Below are 23156 nucleotides of genomic sequence, written 5' to 3' on the forward strand. Positions count from 1 at the left end.
ATGAGAGCTTAGTTGTCATCACCCTCTCATAAGACTACAACACATATCTATAGTGCACGATGTATAACAAGAAAATCATCCTGCCATATAGGGTAGGAGTTCTGCAAAGGTGCAAAAGGCAATCATACCTAGGCCATTCCTTAGGGAAACACCAAAGGGTGTTGCCTCTTTCCAGGTGTATTTCAGCACTCTAAAGTGCCAGACATTCTTATACCCACTAACTGTAGTCACTAACCAGAATCAAGGATCCAGATCACTAGATAGCCCTTGTCAAGATGAAAATATGGAGGTGGTTGGTACCCATCACTTTGGTGGAGAGCAGGAGTTCAAGGGGAGACAGGCTTATAGCCCAAAAGTTAGGAATATTTCAACAGTGAAAGGGAGGAAGGGGGATTGACAAAAATGGCTCTCCTGGGTGCAGCAAATCAAAGGGCCTGCTCCACTCTCAGGGGCACAAGAATCAAGAATGCTTAGTAATAGAAAAATGCAGAAACATCTCAAATACTGCAAGCCTGCCTCTGCCAGGCCCTGCCCATGGGGACAAAAGGAATGGTTATAAGCCTGATTTTCACTGATAGACACAAACAGCAGCAGAAATGCTAAAATCATACCAGAAATCTCCAATTTGATATTAAAAACTTTATTTTAAATAGGAACATAAAACTGTACTGTTCATTGATTTTTGCTTTGACATCTATAAAGGTGGCAATGACTAAAAATATTGTGTGTCATAAGGGATTTTATAGTTTTATGATTTATACTAATATAATGTGAATATTTCGAAAATGATTTAAGCTGACATAATATTTTTGAATAATTCCAAATGACAATTTGCAAAACTGCACATCATATTAAAAATTTAGTCTGACAATTCAAACATTTGCACAATTCAGTTCTTTCTCAATATAATTTCATCTTAATTTCATTATAAAATATATTAAAATGTTGAGTTTTCCAACATATAAGATTTGTAAAATGTATCTCCAGGAGCTAAGAAAAATTAATTAATCCTTATATAATGAAAAGATTTAGTACAACATGATAGCAATCCATCAGTAAAGACGTGGTTCTCTTGAAAGTCATTATAATACATCCTGACAACTGGTTTAATTATCAAGCATTGCATACGTGAAACATAAGTGGAAAGTCTTCCCCTTGGGAGAACAAACTGACCACCCACACAGCTACCATTTAAGTGGTCTATTTTCCAATGCAGAATGTACTTGCTTCACGGGAACTAGCAAAAAATAATATTGTGAAAGAAACTGAAAAAAAAAGTGTAGAGAGAGCTTTTAAGTAAAATCTTACTTGTGTTATCTTCAGTGGACTGATATTCAGATTTAGTCTAGTATCCTCATGATTAGTATGAAAATAATCATACAAAGACAGATGATGTCATAACAGATTATATTGTATATGAATTTAAACATTCATTTAGAGATGTCTAAATCCCATGGGGCATTCTATATGACTTATACCTAGTAATATATTAACTACACATGCTTGTAAAGTGGTTAGAAATGGGCTGGCTTGAGCCTGATCAACATGGAGAAACCCCGTCTCTACTAAAAAATACCAAATTTGCTGGGTGTGGTGGTACATGCCTATAATTCCAGCTATTTGGGAGGCTGAGGCAGGAGAATCACTTGAACCCGGGAGGCGGAGGTTGTGGTGAGCTGAGAGTGAGCCACTGCACTCCAGCCTGGGCAACAAGAGCGAAATTCCATCTCAGAAAAAAGAAAAAAAAGGAAGAAAAAAGAAATAGGCTGGCTTCATGGGGCTCACCACAGTAACAGTGCACTGAAGTGGTTTCTTTAAGATGCTGAAAATTAGGGTATGAATATAACCACTTCAGAAGATGTCAAATACATCACAATCAATGACACATTAATGGCAAGCTTACATTTTTAGACCTTCATTTTCAGGGCCTATCAATTATTAATATGAGACTGATTAATTTATTTCTTTTTGTCTAGCCAGCAAATCTACCACATTTTGAACATTAAATAAAAAGTCACAGCATAGTATCTCTTTGAAAATTATAACTAATATTGAATTCTCAGTTCCATATTTAAACTACAATAGTAGTACAGCAACAAAAAGACATATAAAGAAGCGGCATTTGTATATCCATGTGTACACTTATTTCCTCATATTTAATTTCCAACTGCATTTTAACGTTTCCTTTTTTTCTCCTCTTTAAGTCACATTCCACTATTTTTTGGTCATAGTTAATACAGGGAAGTAGTACAATGGAATCTTTAAGTTGTTTTTAAAGATCATTTATTAAATTAATGTAGTAATTTACCCCAAGGCAACCTCTAGTTGCTTGGCTTGGATGCTATTGTACATACGTAAAAATGTGATGCAGAGCTTTTGTCAACAACTATATAATTTTAATGAAGAGACAAAAATAATCCTCACTCAAAGCACTGATCTAAATTAGACATTCATTTTCCAGACACTCATATAGTCACCTTAATCAAATTACTTCTAATCATTAAAATGATACCGTATTGCCTAGAAGTAGAAGAATTCCATTTGGTGCCCAAATGAGGAATCTTTCATAATTCTTTGCATCCCCCCAAAATGTATTCAACTCTTTACATAAGACATCAGCAAATAAAGTTACCATTCACACTGTACACTCATATACAGATATAGATATAGATCCCAGAAAGACCTGTCTGTTTTTCTCACAGACCAGATAAGACTAATAGGTGTGTTAGGAAGAGTCTAGTTTTCCACTGAGGGACACTTAGTTAACTTGTTGGCCTATTTCGAGGTCTTCAAGTTTTCCCCAAAACATGTCACCTTAGGATATGTTCTTTGCCTGGAGTAGGAGACAGGGTCACGAAAGGAAAGTTCAGTTCCCCCAAAACTATTATTTTGGTTAATAAGAACTGCTAGTATTGGAACCATGTTTAAAAGAAAATTGGAATCAAGTTCCTCTAAGGAAGAGTACTTATAATCTTATTAACCTGAGTATTCATTTATTAAGCAAATATTAAATTTTTGGTTATGCATAAAACTTGGCCACAGAGATAATGAAATCTTTCAAATCCATATGCTTTGCCCTGGGGAATACATTTATTACCTGCTGTGATGTCACTGGGTAATTTTCCTGGCTGGTAGAGATTCAACTTAAGTTTTCCATCACTCAGAAAGAGGAGGATACCCCCTGAAACCAGCTGAAGTTCACTGAATAGCAGAAGCCCTGCCTTATTCCAAGTTCGAAATTGAAAAGTGGCAGAAACCTCTTCCTCTCCAGAGAAGTCTGGCAGGGCTAAATAACTCCTGGAGCTCAGAAAAGTCACGGGCATAGATTGTGGTTGTGAACAAGAAAATGACACATTTCCCTGAGAATAAAGTAAAAGAAAAAGCTTTCAGAATGTTATTCACATCACATTAGCAACAGAATTTGAAGGCTACTTTTCAATCTCACATTTTCCGCAATTTAAAACAACCGCCTGCTATCAACGTGACAATCCAAATCACTGCCATATTTCTTAAAGGTTCTTCAACCCTTTGCTCTGCTCTTCTCTCCATTTCTCAACTTTAATATAAATTTAAAAGTCAGTGAAGTCAAGCTTATTTAGAAGAACACACATTGGCATAAAACATTTGGTCATGGTCAAACGAAAACATTTGGCTCTATTATGAATCTGTGAAAAGTGAACTCACTTTTATTATAAACAAATACATTGCTCCAATGAATGAAATAACAAAAGCTGAACAGCAAACTACACTAACCAACATGCTACCCTATAATGTAAAGGCAATTATAAGACTATCAAATCTAGGAAAAAAATTGGAAACATTTTTACCAGCTGCAGCTTGGTCTTTTTTTTTTTCTTAGCGATACATAATAGTTGTACATATTTATGAGGCACATGTGATATTTTGATACACGCACATAATGTGTAATGAGCAAATCAGGATAACTGGCATGTCCATCATTTCAAACATTTATCTTTTCTTTGTGTTGAGAACATCAGAAAACTTATCTTGTAGCTATTTTGAAATATACTATAATTCCTTATAAACTATAGATGCCCTACTGTGCTATTGAAAACTAGAATTTTTTGCCCCTCTTCTTTCTAATCATATTTTTGTACCCATTAAGCTGCAGCTTGATCTTATGCATTATTTGGATAGCTGCCTGATACCTTACCAGCAGCAAACCCTCTTGCCAATGAAGAGTGAATGGTCCTTGCAGTTTCTAGAAACCCGTTTTAAGGATAAAACATACACACACACACACACACACACACACACACACACACCCCTATCTAAAATATCTTTATTTTTATTTTAAATAATTTTCCTTTTATAAAAAAACAACTATTTTAAAATCTTGTTGGCTGTTATGGTCATATAAATACCACCAATTTACATAATTAGAAATAAAATGCTGTGTAAACAGTAAATACACTTATGATGTGCTTTGGGATTTGCTGACAAGTGAACTTAAATTTACAAACTTTGGATTTTAAGCAATGAAAGAAATTCATTCAAATCAATATGTGTCTGCTTTTTATTATCAAACTGGTTAAGCTAGAAACCATGTTTCCCAGAATCGCCTTACTTGTCTGCTTCTGAGTAAAACCCAAAAAAAGAGAGCTTGGGTGATATTTGACAGTTAGAATTAAAACACCAGCAACACATTTTGTCGCAAAGGTTTTTTGTAATCACGTGCGATGAGGGGTGGTCATGCAGCGGCTGGTCTGTTCCAGTCTGTCCTTGCTCTCCTGCACTATGGCCCATCTCTTCTTCCTGACAGCTGGCCCTGCTGACAAACAGGAAGCTCAGGCCCATCCCTGGGTGCATGGCTGGGGACACACAGGGGTGGTGGCTACCCACAGGCAACAACTGCCAAAGTTCTGTTCAACCCTCCTAGGCTAAAAATGTCTGTAAGCTTCAACATGCCTCCACACACCATTGCTTTGGGCAGAATTAATTATTTCTCTGACCTCTGCATGTCCCCTCCAGGCCATTCACTTTTTAGCTCCTCTGAAAACTGTTAAGGTCCAAGTCCTAATACAGATCCACTGTTCACAATACTTACGTTGGTGCTGCTTCCCTAACTGAAACCTAACCAAGACAGCTATATTTAAATTCTCCCCGTTTCCATAGAATTAGAATATAATACAGTCTGACCAACATTGCCATTTGGACAGATTGGCAGATGCAATATTGTAACGTATCCTATATTTGTTTGTGGTAGTAAGATCTCTTGGTGCAGATTTCCTACATGTGATGTTTCTTACATGCTGTTGTCTATTTGTCTCTTTTATTTATCATGAATGACTATGGCAAAATACTAGTTTTTCAAATGTCTCCCTAATATACATGGATGTTATCTGATTCCAGAAACTCTGTATGCTCATCTGGTAAGTTTGTCAGGGAATATCTTATTTAAAAATTCACAGAGCAGGATGGGCATAGTGGCTCATGCCTGTAATCCCAGCACTTTGGGAGGCTGAAGTGGGCAGATCACCTGAGGTCAGGAGTTCGAGACCAGTCTGGCCAACATGGAAAAACCCTGTCTCTACAAAATATACAAAAAATTAGCCAGGTGTGGTGGCAGGCACCTGTAGTCCCAGCTACTCGGGAGGCTGAGGTAGGAGAATCGCTTAAATCTGGGAGGCGAAGGCTGCAGTGAGCCGAGATCGTGCCACTGCACCCCAGCCTGGGTGACAGAGTGAGACTTCATCTCAAAAAAGAAAAAAAAAAATACAAATCGAAAGAAATTAGCCTCCTGTGAGTAATGACATCACAACAAAATTAAAATATCAACCATAAAAACACCGCTTTACTTCATATAAAAATAAAATAATTATGCCCTCAAAATTACAATTCCTTCAGATAGAATCAATCTTTTATATGCATATTGCCAATCAAAGAAAAATATTTAAATAGGAGTAACTTCTAAAACATCATGCCAAATGGGAACATAAAATGGAGCAATCTTACTGTGTAGCAAAAAGAAATATAGTTTTACTAATGTCTTCGTGTAAAGACTCTTACCATAGCAATGATCTGTGGTTTTTGCTGCTTGGCCAAATCAATGATATCCACTCCATTATAATAGAGATTTTCTAAACATCCATGAAAATTTCTATGTGGGAATGACACTGATTTTCCAGGTGCTGGAATCCCTCCAAAGCTGATCTTAGAAAGAAAAATGGCATCAATAATATTGTTTAGTGATTTTCTAACAATCTGCTTAATTATGATTAGCATGTATAGCTATAATCATCACACACAGATCAACTTTTCATAACCCCACACACACAAAAATTAAGATATAGATTTAAAGCAAATGTATGTGCATTTGGCTTTTATTTACACTAGAACTTTATTTTTACAAGTTGTTGATCACATCTCGCTTTGATATTCATTGGCTGATGAAAAATATATCTTTATATCATGGTAAAACTTGATCTGTTTAATGCCATAACCAATTATAATATTTTATTTTAGATACGTTTCTGGCACATATTGATATTTGCTAATGAAATAATTAATTAGTTTGTTGCTACATTTTCCTCATAAATCTATACTGCTCACAAATACCCTAGAACACAAAGAAGTCATAGCAAACATCCTATATGTGCTTGTGGTAATAAGATTTCTTGGTGCAGAATATTTCCTACATATGATGTTCTGTGACTACATAGTTTAGGCAAAAAAGATCATCTCCCTCTACAACAATCAATTTACATACTGTGAGAAAGATAAAGGTACAAGTACTATATGCTGAAAGTTGCTACTGTGAGTTAGACTGTCTTGGGAAATGCTTCGCCTGTTCTATGACTTACTGAAAAGGTGGGTTCTTTATAGTGTATTTGCCTTTGGGAGATTAAACCACATATACATAATAAAATCAGCATTAATTGAAACATAACCATCACACCTCATAATCAAGATTCACGAAATTGAATTCTCCCTGTGCGTGGAAATGATGCCTGTGTTCGTCCACTGTAAAGTTGACTTGTTTGCCCAAACGCTGGATGAGCACTGAATGCCAATGCTGATCATCTAGCAGGCTGCCCAGGGTGAGATTGACCAGGGTGGAAGTGGAAGGCAGTTTAGCTTCACCTTAGAAGAGGAGAAAAATAACAGCACCATTATTGCCAGTTTAAAGGAAAAAAAAAAAGTTTCCCTTCTGTGGACCAGCATCTTTCATAATAATTGCAATCTTCTATGCATTCCATTTCAAACACTAAGATGGATTTCCCTGAAGTTTGAATATAATAATCTCTCAACCTTGTTGTAATTTCCTCCGCTGTTAATTCTTTTTGTCATTATTACCAATTGCATGCTCATTTTCTATGTAAATTTTATCTTTGCTACAACCTCATTGTTTTTACTACCTCAGCATTTTTCAATGACCCATCCCTTCCTTTATGATGTTAGAAAATAGCTATACAGTTCTACCAGCACTATGTAAAAACACAAGATTTTGTGCAATTTGCAAAATATGAACCATTTTTACACAAAAGCAATATTGGCAAATGTACAAGCCCTTGAATCTGAAAATAAAGCACTTTGACTGTTAAAAGATAAGCTATAAAAGCATAAAGTTACTTAGGTGATATCTAAATAATCAGATTTGTGAGCACTTCACGAAGTAGTTTTTTACCTGAATTAATAAGTAAAAAGAGTCTTCCTCTTCTTAATTGCAGTGTGATGTGATCTCCGTTTGGCCCTTCCCTGTGGAGTAGAATCCCATCACTCTGCAAGGTTTTGAATTTCAAAGAAATAATATCTTTTATTGGGCTCAGGGATTTTTGATCAAATCTGTAGAGAAGGGAACTTTTTCCATCAAGATCAACCACTTCTGATCCTAGAAACAAAGATATTAGAAGGCATTCGAAGGATAAGTATCTTTTCTCATTAAAGCATTTTAAATATATTGAGAAAAAGCAGCATACGTACTCACACACATGCTACCGATGCTCCTCAACTAATGATGGAGTTATATCCTGAAAAACCCATCTTAAGTTAAAAATATTGTAAGTCTAAAATGCATTTAATACACGTAGCCCACCAAACCTCATAGTTTAGCCTCGCCTACCTTAAACATTCTCAGAACACTTACATTAGCCTATTGTTGAACAAAATCATCTAACACAAAAACCATTTTATAATAGGGTTGAATACCTCATGCAATTTATTGAATACTCACTGAAAGTGAAAGACAGCATGGCTGGATAGGTACTTGAGGTGTGGTTTCTACTGAATGCATATTGACTCTGCACTACTGTAAAGTCAAAAACCCATAAGCTGAATCTTTGTAAGTCAGGAACTGTCTTTGTAGTTCAGCTCCTGACAGTCAACAGTAAGGGAAAATACGATCACCAAACATCTAATTCCCTATTGACACCTGGGGTTGATTTCATTTTAGTCTTTACTAACCTGTTTACAAAATTCATGATCTAGAAATACATTTTTAAATGTACTCCTAAATTTCTCAAATGCACTCCTAAATGTACTCAAAAAAAAAAACAATTTTTTTGAGGCGGGGTCTTCTTTGTCACCCAGGCTGGAATGCAGTGGTACTGGCACTATCTCGGCTCACTGCAGCCTTGACCTCTGAGGCTCAAGCGACCCTCCCACCTCAACCTCCTGAATAGGTGGAAGTACAAGTATGCACTACCATGCTCGGCTAATTTAGTTTATTTTTTATGGAGATGAAGTCCTCATTATGTCGCTCAGGCTGGTCTCGAACTCCTGGGTTCAGGCGACCTGCCTACCTCAGCCTCCCAAAGTGCTGTGATTAAAGGTGTGAGCCACGGTGCCTGGCCATTTTCTCACATTATTAAAGGCTATTTCTTCTTATTCCATTAAACAGAGTTATAATCAATATACATTAAATCACTTTGCATATTTCACAATCAATGTTTTTCAATGGAGTTCTTGAAATTCTAAAGTTAATTGTTTTTTTGGCTCCAGAAAAAGTGGTTTTGATATCTCAAAATTCTTTCATCCATACAATGTTAACAAGGTTTACACACAAATATACACACATAGCACAGACTCATCAAATCCCACTTTGAGTACATATGAAACTGACCTTTGCGTTTTGTCTTATTTTATTACATTCGTGGCTAAGTGGTAGTATTTAAGGGTAATACTATTTTCTGTCTTCTCAAGGATATTGTTGGAAAGACCCTGACTTAAGGATATTGTAAGGTCTGTTCTGTGGTATTTGTGTCATAACTGTGCCATTGACATGTTTTTTTTTTCAACTTTCTGACCGTGTCTTATCTATTTATTGTCAAAATCACTCTTATTCAGTTCATCTGAAAAAAGATGTCATGTTATACCAGTAACATAACAATACATCTGTCAAAATCAGTTGCACCTGAACAAGAGACATAAAAAAGAACTCATAACACTTGGAAATCCTGACAGTATTGCCTACAATTCATAAGTCAAAGATTTTTTTAAGGCAATTACCCTTGAGAGCACACTTATGTAATAAATGAAGAGGCTCAAAAAATATAATAAAATATGAAGCTATTTTTCAATTGGTAAGCTGGCTTCTTCCAGTCAACAAGATGACATTCCAGTTTACTCATCTTATTTCATTTGACAAAATTATTATAGCTCCTTTAAGCCCAAATATGCATTTGATTCAGATTATTCATCATATTTTATGTGAAATGTCTATACACACCACCCTGCAAATTTTTTTCAACTATTTTATGCAGCCATCTTTTGAAGACTAAGAGGTTTTATTTTTTCACATTTTGCTAATGTGCTTATAAAGAATTCATTCACCAAGTGCACATGAATAAAGATTGCATTCTGTAGAAAGAATAATGTTAGCCTAACAATCTTTCCTTGTTACACAGCTGAATGAATGCGCATGGTAAAAATATAACTGTGTCAAATACAAATAATGCATCCTATGATTATTAGATTACAATAAATTAAGAAAAATTCCAATACGACAGACTTCAAATGCTGACATATTTGGAGCAATGCAGTTATCTCTGTGTTAATGCATCACTTAAAGGCAACTATGACAGTAACGATTTCATTTTAGATAAAGACTATTTTTGAAATTAGCTACCAAGAGAATTTTTCCCACTAAAGGTTTAGCTTGTGTTACTGTAGCCTACTAGTACTTTTTTTCTTTTTCGCTACTGTTATTATTACATTATAATGATGATATTTATCTTCTGTGGCACCTAAAGCTTTTGTGCCTGGAATATTTCAATCAGCAAAATGGCATAGAGAAAAACATATAAAACCATTGATGCCTAAAGCAATTGCATACTCTTAAACCAAAGTCACTTGTCATTTTCTGTCATTCTTACTGTCTACTTGGCTTCACAGGTACACAACGATGCAATTCTATGAATTCATTCAATAAAACTTTATTTCACCCATCACGTTTGAGTCAGTGTGCCAGATTCTGGGATTTAAAAAAAAAATCAACACAAATATGGCCCCTGCCCTCATGGTGCTTCCATTTAGTGAAGACAGACAATATTTACCAAGTAAACAACAAGGTTCATAAAAGCATTACAGGTTGTAACAGGCATTCTGATCAAGAGTAACAGAAGGCTGGAGTCACTTAAGGTAGTTGATAAAGGGCTCTCTCAGTTCTCATGTCTAGAAACACGAGGCAAAGGGAGATCTTAATCAGTAATCTTGCCACTCTCTACAGTCTTCAAGTCCTACAACTTGTCCCCATAAACTAGGATTACTCTTGGAACATTTAACTTCAAGAGGCCTAGACATTTTCCCAGCGCTGTCCCATTCACTATCATAGAAGAAAGCTCTGAGGATAGCCGAGAAACTACAGTGCCAGGAAATAATTTAGTACTCAGAGTAGGAGTGAGGTTGGCTCACCTTGAAAAAGGGGACCTGAAAGGAACAAAGTACAGAAAGAGGGAAATCAACAAACTGGCTGCAGTCACAACACAGATTTCCCATGCAGGTAAACAATACCCTTCAGAGAAAAAAAGCTAAGTATAATTCACAAAGCGGGTACATTATCAGTATCGGAAAACTTCAAAGGATACACACATAATATATAGAAATAGAGTCTCACAAAATGGAAAAAAAATTCTGGATGATTTTTAACAGCATTATTTTAGATATAACACTCATTGTAGGTCACTTTGTTCTCAGCAATTTTTATAAAAAGTTATTTGCACAAAGACATTTGACATACTTTAAAAAATCATCTTAAACAATTACAAAATACCGAGTTATGTGGCATAATCATATAAAAACCTGAAAAAATTAATCTTTTGAGAGAGAGAGGAAACATTTGAATTCTATATATTTTGGACAGCACCCAGCTGTCCAAAAATTCTGGTGACAGAGACAGGAATATCAATTCTCTTGAAAGTGATCTTACCACTGTTAAGAAAAATTAGGAAAAAAACGGAAATAAAGCAAAGAAATACTTCACATTTCCTCAGTGTCATGTTTTTAATTTTTTAAATAAAAAATAATAAAATCTTGACCTGTAAACAGGTAAAGATTATTTAATTCTAGGTGAATTAATAAATTCTGATTTTACAATTTATTGCAGAATAATAATGAAGGCCAGATTCTATAAATGTACACATCATCTGTAGATTTTTGCTCAGTAGAGATGCAAATGGCTTCCGTCTGGTAGAATCTCCAAAGGTTATGGATTTATTGTCCTGTTGGATATTAACTTCTTATGCATCTACCGAGTAATATTATTCCAACATGCTTTCCTGGATTCCTATACATATACTCAATCTCTTGAATTTTCTTTGAAATGAGCTTTACCATCCTTCTGATTCCTTCATTAATGAATCAAATACTTCTTTGATACATGTATATTCTGAATTTGAACGAAAATTATGTTTTTATGTTTTTGAAAATTTACTTTAACATTGTTAACTGAAAAAATACATTTGGACTTCACATCAACGACTAAGAAAGCAACATATCAAATCTTAGCCATCACCAGAATTTATTTTCACTATTCCACAAAGATTCTCAGATATCTGAGCTCTTAAAAAAGCAACAACAATGCAAATCGATACAAAAATAAAAAATTTCAGGGTGATTCATAGCAATATGTATTTGTATTGTACTAATCTATAAAAGATCTAATATGAGTAAATAGAATTACCAAAATTAGTACAAATCAATATTTACTTCAGAAACACTAAACTAAGCATCCAAAATAAAATTAATATTTAAATTGACAGTCAATATCATATTTATTCCTATCTTTTGTAAATACCTTTGGGAAAATTTTTAATATTTATTTATTTATTTATTGACAGGATCTCCCTCTGTCACCTAGACTGGAGTGCAATGGCATAATCTTAGCTCACTGCAACCCTGATCTCCTCCAGTCAAGTGAACCTCCAACCTCAGCCTCAGCCTTCCAAGGAGTTGAGACTACAGGAATTTGCCACCACGCCCAGCTACTTTTTCTATATTTTTGGCAGAAATGGGGTTTCTCCATGTTACCTAAGCTAGGAAAATAATCTTTTGTACACAGTTGAGTTGTATAAATAGGAAAAGTATAGGTATTAGAAAACTGTCCATAGGAAAAATGTGAAATCTGAACTTAACAAAATTTGTAACAGCAAAAGACCTACAGTCTAAAGATGTAAAAGGAGATTCGTTGCTTGATTGAAAGCAATGAGAATTATTTTTCTAACGGTGAATTTGTTCATTAGTATTCTTATTAACTGAAGTTTTGTATATTTACATATATATTATACATATTTTACATTCTATATTTTTAATGATTGGGTTATTACCGAGATTAATAACGTGGCTCTGTCATATACTGGCTCAGTATGGGCAGGGTATGTATTCTAGTTTTCTGACAACAGTTGCAAATTGTTCTGACAAATTTCCCTCTTTTCACTCGAGCCCCCTTTTCAGTCGTTTGTAATAATATATATTTCATGTTGACATAGTAGTTAAGGCAACTAGTCTGTGTGCTTTTGAATCCTCACTCTCACTTGGGCAAGTATATTAGTCTCTGCCACATTATGGATGTGGTTGGTCTCCAAGAAAACTCATATTGAAATTTGTTCCCCAGTGTGGCAGTGCTGGGAGTTGAGGCCCACTGGAACGGGTTTGGACCATGGGGCAGATCCCTCATGAATGGTTTGTGGCTGTTCTCAGGGTAGCAAGTAAATCCCTATTCTCATGAGACTGATTAATTCTCATGAGAATGGATTTGTTCTTGCAAGAGTATGTAGCTATAAAGCAGGACACCTCTCAGGTTTTGCCTTTTTGCACTTTTCCACATTCCCTTTGACTTTCTCCACTGTTTTGACCCCACAAAAGCCCTTACCAGAAGCCCAGCAGATGTTAGCACCATGCTTCTTGAACTTCCCAGCCTGCAGAACCATGAGCTAAATAAACCTCTATTTTTAATAAGCTACCTAGCCTCAGATATTCTGTTATAGCAACATAAAAGGATTAAGACAGCTTCCTATTGTTATTGTAAAACAAATAACCACAAACATAGTCTCTTAATACATCATAAATTTATTATCTTACAATTCTAGAATTCAGAAGTCCTAAAATCAAGGTGTTGGCAGGAATTTTTTCCTTCTGAAATCTCTAAAAAATAATCCATTTCTTTGTCTTTTCTACCTTTCAGAGATCACTTGGTTTATGGCCTCTTCCTTCATGTGACCAGTGTCACAGCATCTTCAAATCTCCCTTTCTTTCCCTCGCTCCCTGCCTCCTACTTCCCTTTTATAGGGACCCTTGTGATTACATCAGGTCCACCTGGATAAACCAAAATAATCTCCCCATTATAAGATCCCCAAGTTAATTACATTTGCAAAGCACTTTTGCCATGGTAACACAACATATTCACAGGTTTCAGGGACTAAGATATTAGGGAGGTATTAGCCTCTCTATCACAGTGAGTTACTTAACCTCTTTGTCCCTGTTGTCTCATTTGTAAAATGAGAATTATAGTATAGTCTTCTTAGGATTGTTGTACGCATGCTTATCTGCCTAGTTTTTAGAAGCTGACACACAATTAGCAATCAAAGAATATTAACAACTACTAATGCTAGCACTAGGATTTACTGTTAGAATATTGGGCAGGAAAAGGTACACAGCAAAAAATAGTTTAATAAGTACATTTGGTGTACTTGTGACTCTTTAAATAATAATGAATTGCTGAAGTACACAAAAACCCTTAATTATCAATGTCATTGCCAGGTTATGCAGCAAGGATGATTTCAAGCCATCTGTGGGTTCTGTGGCTTTTTCTCTGTCTGTCAGCTCCTACCCAAGCTGACTTACCACAGCAATTGTTGGTGACCTGATTCCCCCTCAGTGAATACCTCCATCTCAAATCTTCACATTTAGAGCAAGAATCGAGGAAAGAAGAGACTCGAAAAGATTGGAGGCCCCACTCTCATATCAATTCTCCCTGTGCCTGTAGGTATAGCTTGCTTTATTTACACAATTCAGAAATACAATCTCCCATGGAATTAAGAGCTTTGCAATAGAAAATATTCAAATATCTTTCAGGGAGTTGTGTCAGACGTAGTATTCCTAAAATGTGTATTCTGCCTTTTTTTCCTACAGCACGTATTTATGAAGAGTTTTCTGTGAATACCGTGGAAGACAAAGTGATGCATAAAAACAAAGAACACTTTTTGTTTTTTTGAAAGAGCTTATAGTCAATTGGGGAAGACACAAAACCCTGAGATGCAATTATTCATGCCTGTCTTCAGAGCTCCGCTTTTGTATCACGGCTCGGTTTTGAATGATTTCTAAGACGTGCAGGAGAGGGAGTTGATCCACTACAGCCTCTGAGAAGGGTGTCAACTAAATTGTAAAAATGCTTTACCTTCTTGAGCAGCAAACTTTTTCTATCATCACATATTTCATATACACACACACCCCTCAAGGTAATATATTCCAGTTTTCCTGGTATCTTCTCCCCATCCCTGCATCCAACCCCTGTTCCAGGAGTTTGAGGCTTCTCAAATTTTGAGGGGTTGTCACTTGAAAAAACAACGTCCTCCCCACCCCCAAGTGAATTACTAAGACAAATATTCAAGAGCATAAACTGCACTCTATGGTCCAGTTATATTGGAACCAATGGAAAAGAATCCCTTGGGATCTCCATAAACATTCAACATTCAACTTCCTGGGCTTGGCCTAATGTTTACCAAATTATAATCTCTGGAATTCTAACCTGGAACAGGAATACAGGTCCCTAAGTGATTCTGAGGCAGATGGCAGTTGTTTAATAGAAAGAACAAGTAGGTTCCATAAACCTATTCTCTGAAAATAAATAACCTCAGTGCATATTGAATTGGACCTGGAAATGAATTGTACCATGGAAATGAATGTTTTATTTATTTATAGTGTGGGTGGTACTTGCAGATAATTGTGGAGGTGGTAGAGATTTGTCCCTGGAAGATGTTTTTGGGATAAACTGATTCTGTGAGTTAAACTATGAATCACGGAATTTTTGCTGAGGTCAGATGACTAAAAAACGTAGAAGAGAAAATTGGAATAGAAAATGCGTAAACTAGAAAATCAATTTTCAATAATAGAAAATTAATTGTATTTGAAGGTCATGAAAGAGTGATTGAAAAGACACTAGAGTCTTTTATTAATTCTTTAGGAATCTCCCCAAAATATAAATAGAACTAGAATATTACCTTCAAAGATCAGAGAAAAAAATAACATAGCTATTTCATCAACTGGAAAGGGGTCTAGACCAAACTCTTCTTAAACATGAAGTCAGCCTTAAACACTGATCATACTGTTTATTTATTTGAAAATTATTGTCCATCAATTACTAAACAGAGGTCCAATTTTGACTTCTAAGAAACACAAATCAGACTGAGTCGCTGTTTAACTATTATACAGTGAAATATTAAAGTAGCAGCATGATAGATAGGCACTTGAGACCTGCATTACTGAATTGGTTTTTTAAAGCAATGGAGAAGAGAGACCAAGTACTCAAGACATCAACAGGAAATAGATTGTACTATTTTTGCATGGTAGCAGAAGAGAGCACAGAATGATTTAAGGGACTCTTAAGTTTAAAACAACTAAAATTAATACAATAAAGAGGAAGAAGGCACAGAAATCAAGGGTTATATATAACCACAGGGAAAAGGTGACCTTATTATATTTTTAAATAGACCAAGTTAAGGTCAGTAACAATACACCGGGAGGTTATAGGAACAAACATGATCATTCTCACTTAATTTTTATCAAGGTAAATTAACCTTTTAAACATATTTGAAATTAGTAACATCTACTATGTCAAGGACACTTGCATGTATCACCGGAGGATGTAAGTTGCATTTTTGTCTCTAATATTTATTTGCAACTTCTGTAATGTCACAGACGTCACCTAAATGCTGATTCTTAGTTTCCTTATTTGGCTATGTACGGAAAAATGACAGCCTCTCATACTATACAAAGATGCTAGAGGGATTAAATGGAAATATCAAAAGGCCTCAACATTGATTATTTTGTATACTGTTATCATTTTAATAATAACAATACTTGAAATCATGTTTATCTCAAAGTTATCTCTCTTTTCATCAACTGCTGCCGTGTGAATGTAATACATTTGTGATTTTTATATATTTGTGATACCATTTACATCATGGATAATCAGATTTTTTTTAATTCAACCATTTAACCAATAGTTATTGAATGTTGTGCCAGGTGCTACAGTGGGAGCTGCTGTTGCTACAGTGAACACATCGGTCCTCAGGGATGCTCCATCCTGAAGGAAGAGAGCAGGCAAATCCTCCTGTGTGTACAGACATATTTACACATTATAATGTAAATATGTACAACTACAAGTTGGTAAATATGTACAATTATAATTGGTCTATTAAAAATATAGTGAAGTAGTAAAGATATGTAATTGTACATATTTACAAGTTGTAATTGTACATATTTGCATTTATACATATGTACAGACAAATGTACAAATTCCAAAGCATGGAAGGAAAGGACAGGGTTACAGGAGAGTTTTGGACACGGAGATTTAGATTTGGTTGGTGATCGGGGACAATATCTCTAAGGAAGTGCTATTTAAGCTGAGTAGGTAACCCTATATGTCAGCAGGGGCCAGGAAAGAAGGAGGAAGTGGGAAAAGGGAGAGTGTGGGTATGGGAGGGATGAGGACTGTCAGGAGTGTGGGAGAGACAGTGGAGGGCTGGATGGCACTGGCGGGAAGTAAATGGAAGTGGTCCATAGGGAGGTGAATTACTGGCTGATCACCTAGACCCTGTGAAGGCTTAGTTCCAGGTTTTGTTGGATAAGTCTGTTTTGGTTTTGTCCTTAGCCCTAGGATATAACAATACATCCTCAGGTACAGTCTTTACTCCCAAGGCAATACTCTTGTGGGATTTCTTTCTTCCCTTTAAAAAACAAAAATCTATTCCTGTTACAGATTACCTTGTGGCATTTCATTGAAACCCCACAGTATTTAACAAATTCCTCTAAATTGGCATGACTTGAACTCCAAGGTGATCCCCTTCCAGTTCTAGGTAGACACTGAAATCTTTAGACTTTAGACTCTTTCTCCAGAGCTGCCTGGCATTTCATCTTGAGCATGTAAGTTACAAGAATTGGCCAAGGATCTGAGGGAAATGTGTCTGCAAGAACACGGACCCTTGCTCTCTGATCTTCTTCTGAATATTCCCTACTCAATTTCTAGCCTCTCTCGCAACTTGAACTCTGACCTCTGTCCCCGCTGCCTAGTAAAATCTGGCTATTTTCTACTGGTCCTTTGGTAAAAGAAAGATAAATGTGGATTTCCCAAAGTTTACTTCCCTTCTTCCAAGAATCAAGTCCTTTCCAGTTTGTTTCATTTTATTAATAACTTAAACTTCAGAACTCTGAAGCAGGCTTTTAAAATATATTTTATTTAACACATGATTTTATGGGCAGCAGCTTAGTCCAATAAAACTACACTGCCATGACTGATACTGAAAAACAGATCTTCTCCGTTGTTGTGAACTGTCATAGTTAGCTTGAACCAGTCATTTATTTAGGGCTGCCAAATAGACATTTTCTAATTCTATTTTCCTTTTTATTTATTACCTAAAATATTTAATTAAAGAGATACTCCTCTCTTCTATCTTGTTACCTTGAGGTACAAGTTATATAGGAAAAGTAAGATATGCTGTGTGTTTCCTCTCTTCGTTTGTTAGTTTTCAAACTAAGGAGTTGGCTCTTTATGTCTCTCATAGGTGATCAATGGGGCTTTTTCAATTATTATCATGAACCCATTGACTCAAACATATTTAATTTGTTTCAAAACTTGGCAGTGACTATCCTTATTGATACTAAAACATTTTCATTTTTGGTCAGTGAGAGCCTCTTCAACTGATGCTAAATTCTTTTGCCATGACCCTGATAGGTTTTCACAGTTTCCTTATTTTCTAGTATCTTAATAGCTAGTCTTATTTTAATTTTAATAAAACTCCATGTAATGATTAATACTAAGTGTCAACTTGATTGGATTAAAATATGCAAAATATTGATCCTGGGTATGTCTGTGAGGGTTTGCCAAAGGAGATTAACATTTGAGTCAGCGGACTGGAGAAGGCAGACCCAACCATAATCTGGGTGGGCACCATCTAATCAGCTTTCAGCAAACACAAAGCAGGCAGAAAAACATGAAAAGGCTGGACTGGTTTAGCCTCCCCACCTACTTCTTCCTCCCATGCTGGATGCTTCCTGCCCTCAAACATTGGACTCCAAGTTCTTCAGCTTTGAAACACGGACAAGCTTCCTTGCTCCTCAGCTTGCAGATGGCCTATTGTGGGACCTTGTGATCATGTGAATTAATACTCCTTAATAAACTCATAGATAGATAGATAGATAGATAGATAGATAGATAGATAGATAGATATTCTGTATTAGATTAATACTGACTAATACAGATTTTGGTACCAGGAGTGGTTCTACAGGAACAGAATATTAAGGATAGAGTTCTTTAGTTGTTTGGGGGTTTCTGGAGTTGGCTGCTTAATATGATTAGACCCAAAAATGCTAAGGACTGTACTTCTAATAGTATGGAGAACACTGATAGTCCTTGGCTTTAACTGTTTACAGAGTTAGGCAAAATTAATGGATTTGACACTCCTGATTTACCACTCATGAGAGGCAAGAAGTTTAGTGACTCTATACATAATACCTTTGACCATATGTGGAGAATATGTGGAGGACCAAGGAACATAGTGAAGCTGGTTGGTTGCTCCTAAGTTCACTGGGCAAAGTAATGAAAGAACATGATGAACTTAGGGATTCTGTCTCCTGGCTTCAGAAGCAGACACTGAGCCTCAAATCTTCTAAGATTGCCCTGACACAGTCTTATCTCCTTTAGAGAAAGAGCTGAAATTGTGGAAAATCAGACACAGGCTCTTATCATGTGAGTGGCTGACCTCCAATGAAAGGTGGATGCACAGCCTCGCCAGGTGTCTACTGTTAAAGTGAAGGCATTGATTGGAAAAGAATGGGACCTTGCAACTTGGAATGGGGATGTGTGGGAGGACCCTGATGAAGGTGGGGACACTGAGCTTGTAAATTCTGATGAACCTTTCCTGCCAGAAGAAACACCTTCCCCATCTCCAGTAATGGCAACATCCTCTCCCCAACCCATGCTGCCATCAGCCTTTCCACCTTTGTCTGAGGAGATAAACCCTGTGCTGCCTGAGGCAACAGTGATGGCCTCCCCTGAGGCAGTTGCCAGGCAAGATAATGTTGATTCTCCTCAGGAGCCAACCCCAATCCCCATTTGCTTCTAGACCTATAACTAAAGTCCAGGTGGACCCCTAGAGGTGAGGTTCAGAGTGTGACCCATGAGGAAGTGTACTACACTTGAAAAGAACTTCTTGAGTTTTCTAATTTATATGAACAGAAATCTGGAGAACAGGGATGGGAATGGATATTAAGGGTGTGGGATAATGGTGGAAGGAACACAGAATTGGATCAGGCTGAATTTATTGATTTCAGCCCACTAAGTAGGTATTCTGCATTTAATGTTGCAGCTCAGGGAGTTAAAAAAAGGTTCTAACAGTTTGTTTGCTTGGTTAGCTGAAATATGGATTAAAAGATGGCCCACTGTGAGTGAGCTGGAAGCCTGATGTCCCTTGGGTTAATGTAGAGAAAGGAATCCAAAGGCTTAGGGAGATGGGGATGGTAGAGTGGATTAGCCACTTTAGACCTACTCATCCCAGCTGGGAGGGTCTAGAAGATACACCCTTGACCAATGCCTTGTGAAACAGATTTGTGAGGGCAGCATCTACATCTTCAAAAAGCCCTATAATTTCTCTTCTCTGTATGTCAGATCTAACAGTGGGAACTGCAGTCACTCAACTACAAAATTTAAATGCAATGGGAATAATTGGATTCTGAGGTGGCAGGGGCCAAGTGGCGGCACTCAGCCATCAAAGGCAAGGTCTGAATAGCTGCTGTAATGGACAGCAGAGGCAAAGCAGCTATCAGAATAGTCTGACCATGCAGAACTCTGGCATTGGCTAATTAATCAGTGTTCCTAGAAATGAAATTGATAGGTAGCCTACTGCATTCCTGCTTAATTTATATAAGCAGAAAATTTCTAGGTCAAATGGACAAAATAATAATTTGAATTATGAAAACAGAGAATCATGGCCCTTCAATTTCCAAACTTGAGCCAGTTTATAGACCCAGAACCCCTTGAATGAAGGGGAGGCCAGATTCCCTTGAGGAAGGACCCTACTACTGTACTGACAATTTATGCTGTTAATCTTTCTCCCATCCTTCCCCAAGGAGACCTCCAGCCTTTTACCAGGGTAACTGTGCATTGGGGAAAGGAAAATAATCAGGCATTTCAGGGACTACTGGACACTGTCTCTGAGTTGACCCTGATTTTAGGGGACCTAAAACACCGTTGTGGTCCTCCAGTTAAAGTAGGGGCTTATGAAGGTCAGGTGATTAATGGAGTCTTAGCTCAGGTGTGACTTATAGTAGGTCCAGTGTGTCCCCAGACTCACCCTGTGGTCATTTCCCCAGTGCCAGGATGCATAATTGGCATAGACATACTTAGCAGCTGGTGGAACCTCCACATTGGCTCCCTGCCTGATAGGTTGAGGGCTATTAAAGTGGGAAAGGCCAAATGGAAGCCAGCTCTAGCTGCCTCTACCAAGAAAAGTAGTCAATCAAAAACAATATCGCATCCCTGGAGGGGTTGCGGAGATTTGTGAAAACATCAACGACTTGAAAGACGCAGAGGTGGTGATTCCCGCCACATCTCCATTCAACTCTCCCATTTGGCCTGTGCAGAAGACAGTTGAATCTTGGAGAATAACAGTGGATTATCGTAAGCTTAACCAAGTTGTGATTCCAATTCCAACTGCTGTACTAGATGTAGTTTCATTGCCTGCTCAAATTAACACATCTCCTGATACCTGGTGTGCAGCCATTGACTTGGCAAGTGCCTTTTTCTCCATTCCTGTCCATAAGGCCCACCAGAAGCAATTTGCTTTCAGTTGGCAAGGCCAGCAATATACCTTTACTTTCCTGCCTCAGAGGTGTATCAACTCTCTGGCTTTGTGTCATAATCTTATGTGGACAGAACTTAATAATTACTTAACAATAATACATAATACTCAATAAACTACTTAATACTTAAACCCCCTTTATATATATTTTTTCATTCCAATATTATTTCAAGTATAGTATATATATTTATATATAAATATATCTTATTAGATATGTATATCCCTTTATATAAACTCCTATATATGTGTATATATATGCAAAATATATATATATATCTTATTAGTTCTGTCCTTCTAGACAACCCTAATACACTCCACTTGTCATCAAACTCAAGATGATAAACTTTGCAAAGAATTACAGAATTTATACTCTTTGATTTTAGGCCAAGTAGAATCTATCTTCTTTTTAAACTTTGACATAAAACAGGATTTCTCAGCTACTATATTAGCTAATAGATAATCTGAGTGTAAGAACTGTCTAATTCACCCTATTCAAGCTTTTTAGCAGTTAGCACGTAGGAACTGCTCAATAAATAGGTATTGAACTCAATTATAACTATCCTTTTAGTAAATCTAACAAATGTATGGCTTTTCCATTTTCCCCCAACCAGACATGTGGTATGAGAGATTAGCATCCTGAATAGACAGAGACTATTATCTAGCTGTCTTTCAATGTTTTATTTTTCTCACCCAGGTAAATATCTGTGCTTTTTATGGTACTTTAAAAAATTTCCTGTTTACATGTTTTCTAAACTTAAATGTGCTAATGGTTATAATTCCAACTTCACATTATGCAAAAAAATCTGAATTTTTTAAAATAATAAAATGTACATTCCTGTTTTGTAAAAGTTAATATGTTTTAAAATGATTGTTTTATATATTAAATACGATCCATAATTTTCTCTTAAACTGTCTGCATTGAAACAATTAAACACAATGGTTTAACACATCTGTGCACTTGCTCATCATATCCAATCTTCTTCCTCAGTTCTCCTGGTGCCCTGACCTTTTTGCTGGATCTTTAACAAGTTGAACACTAGAATGATGGAGAAAGCATTCCTGAGGCTTACTAAGCCTGCCCCATTCATTCATTCATTTTGTTATTAGTCTTTATCCAGAAGACTGGGTGGAAACATTTCCTGATTTGAATGTGGGGTATTAGAGAAGTTGTCAGAACCAGAGATTCCTATGCTGAGAAAATAGAGAGAGTAAGAGAGTTATCCAGATAGAGAAATGAAGGCTGGGTACATGGTGATTGCCCTAGGCATCCTGCAGAAACCCTAAGGCTAGAAAAATCATAAAATCATGGTTTGCCAAAGGAACAAATTAGTTGAGTATGGCTTGACAGTTGGATGTTCTTATTCTGTTGGGGATGAGGAAGAGATGATCATAGGCTGTAAAATGAGGATGTTTATACAGTAACTAGAGAAAAGGAATTTAGAATTTCCACTAAGGACAGCTGCCTCAGCAATTCATCCACAATTAAACAACATTATCTCCTGTGGTTTAACTGCTGCTTCCTAAGGACACTGCAGATATATTCACTTTCACCCATTTATTTTCCTTTGTTCACCATTGCTTACTTCTCTTTGAGACATGTAGTATTGTTTCTGTAGCATCAAATAT

This window comes from Rhinopithecus bieti, unplaced genomic scaffold (genome assembly GCF_001698545.2).
Source record: "Rhinopithecus bieti isolate Rb0 unplaced genomic scaffold, ASM169854v2 scaffold_2574, whole genome shotgun sequence".
NCBI classification, from domain to species: domain Eukaryota; kingdom Metazoa; phylum Chordata; class Mammalia; order Primates; family Cercopithecidae; genus Rhinopithecus; species Rhinopithecus bieti.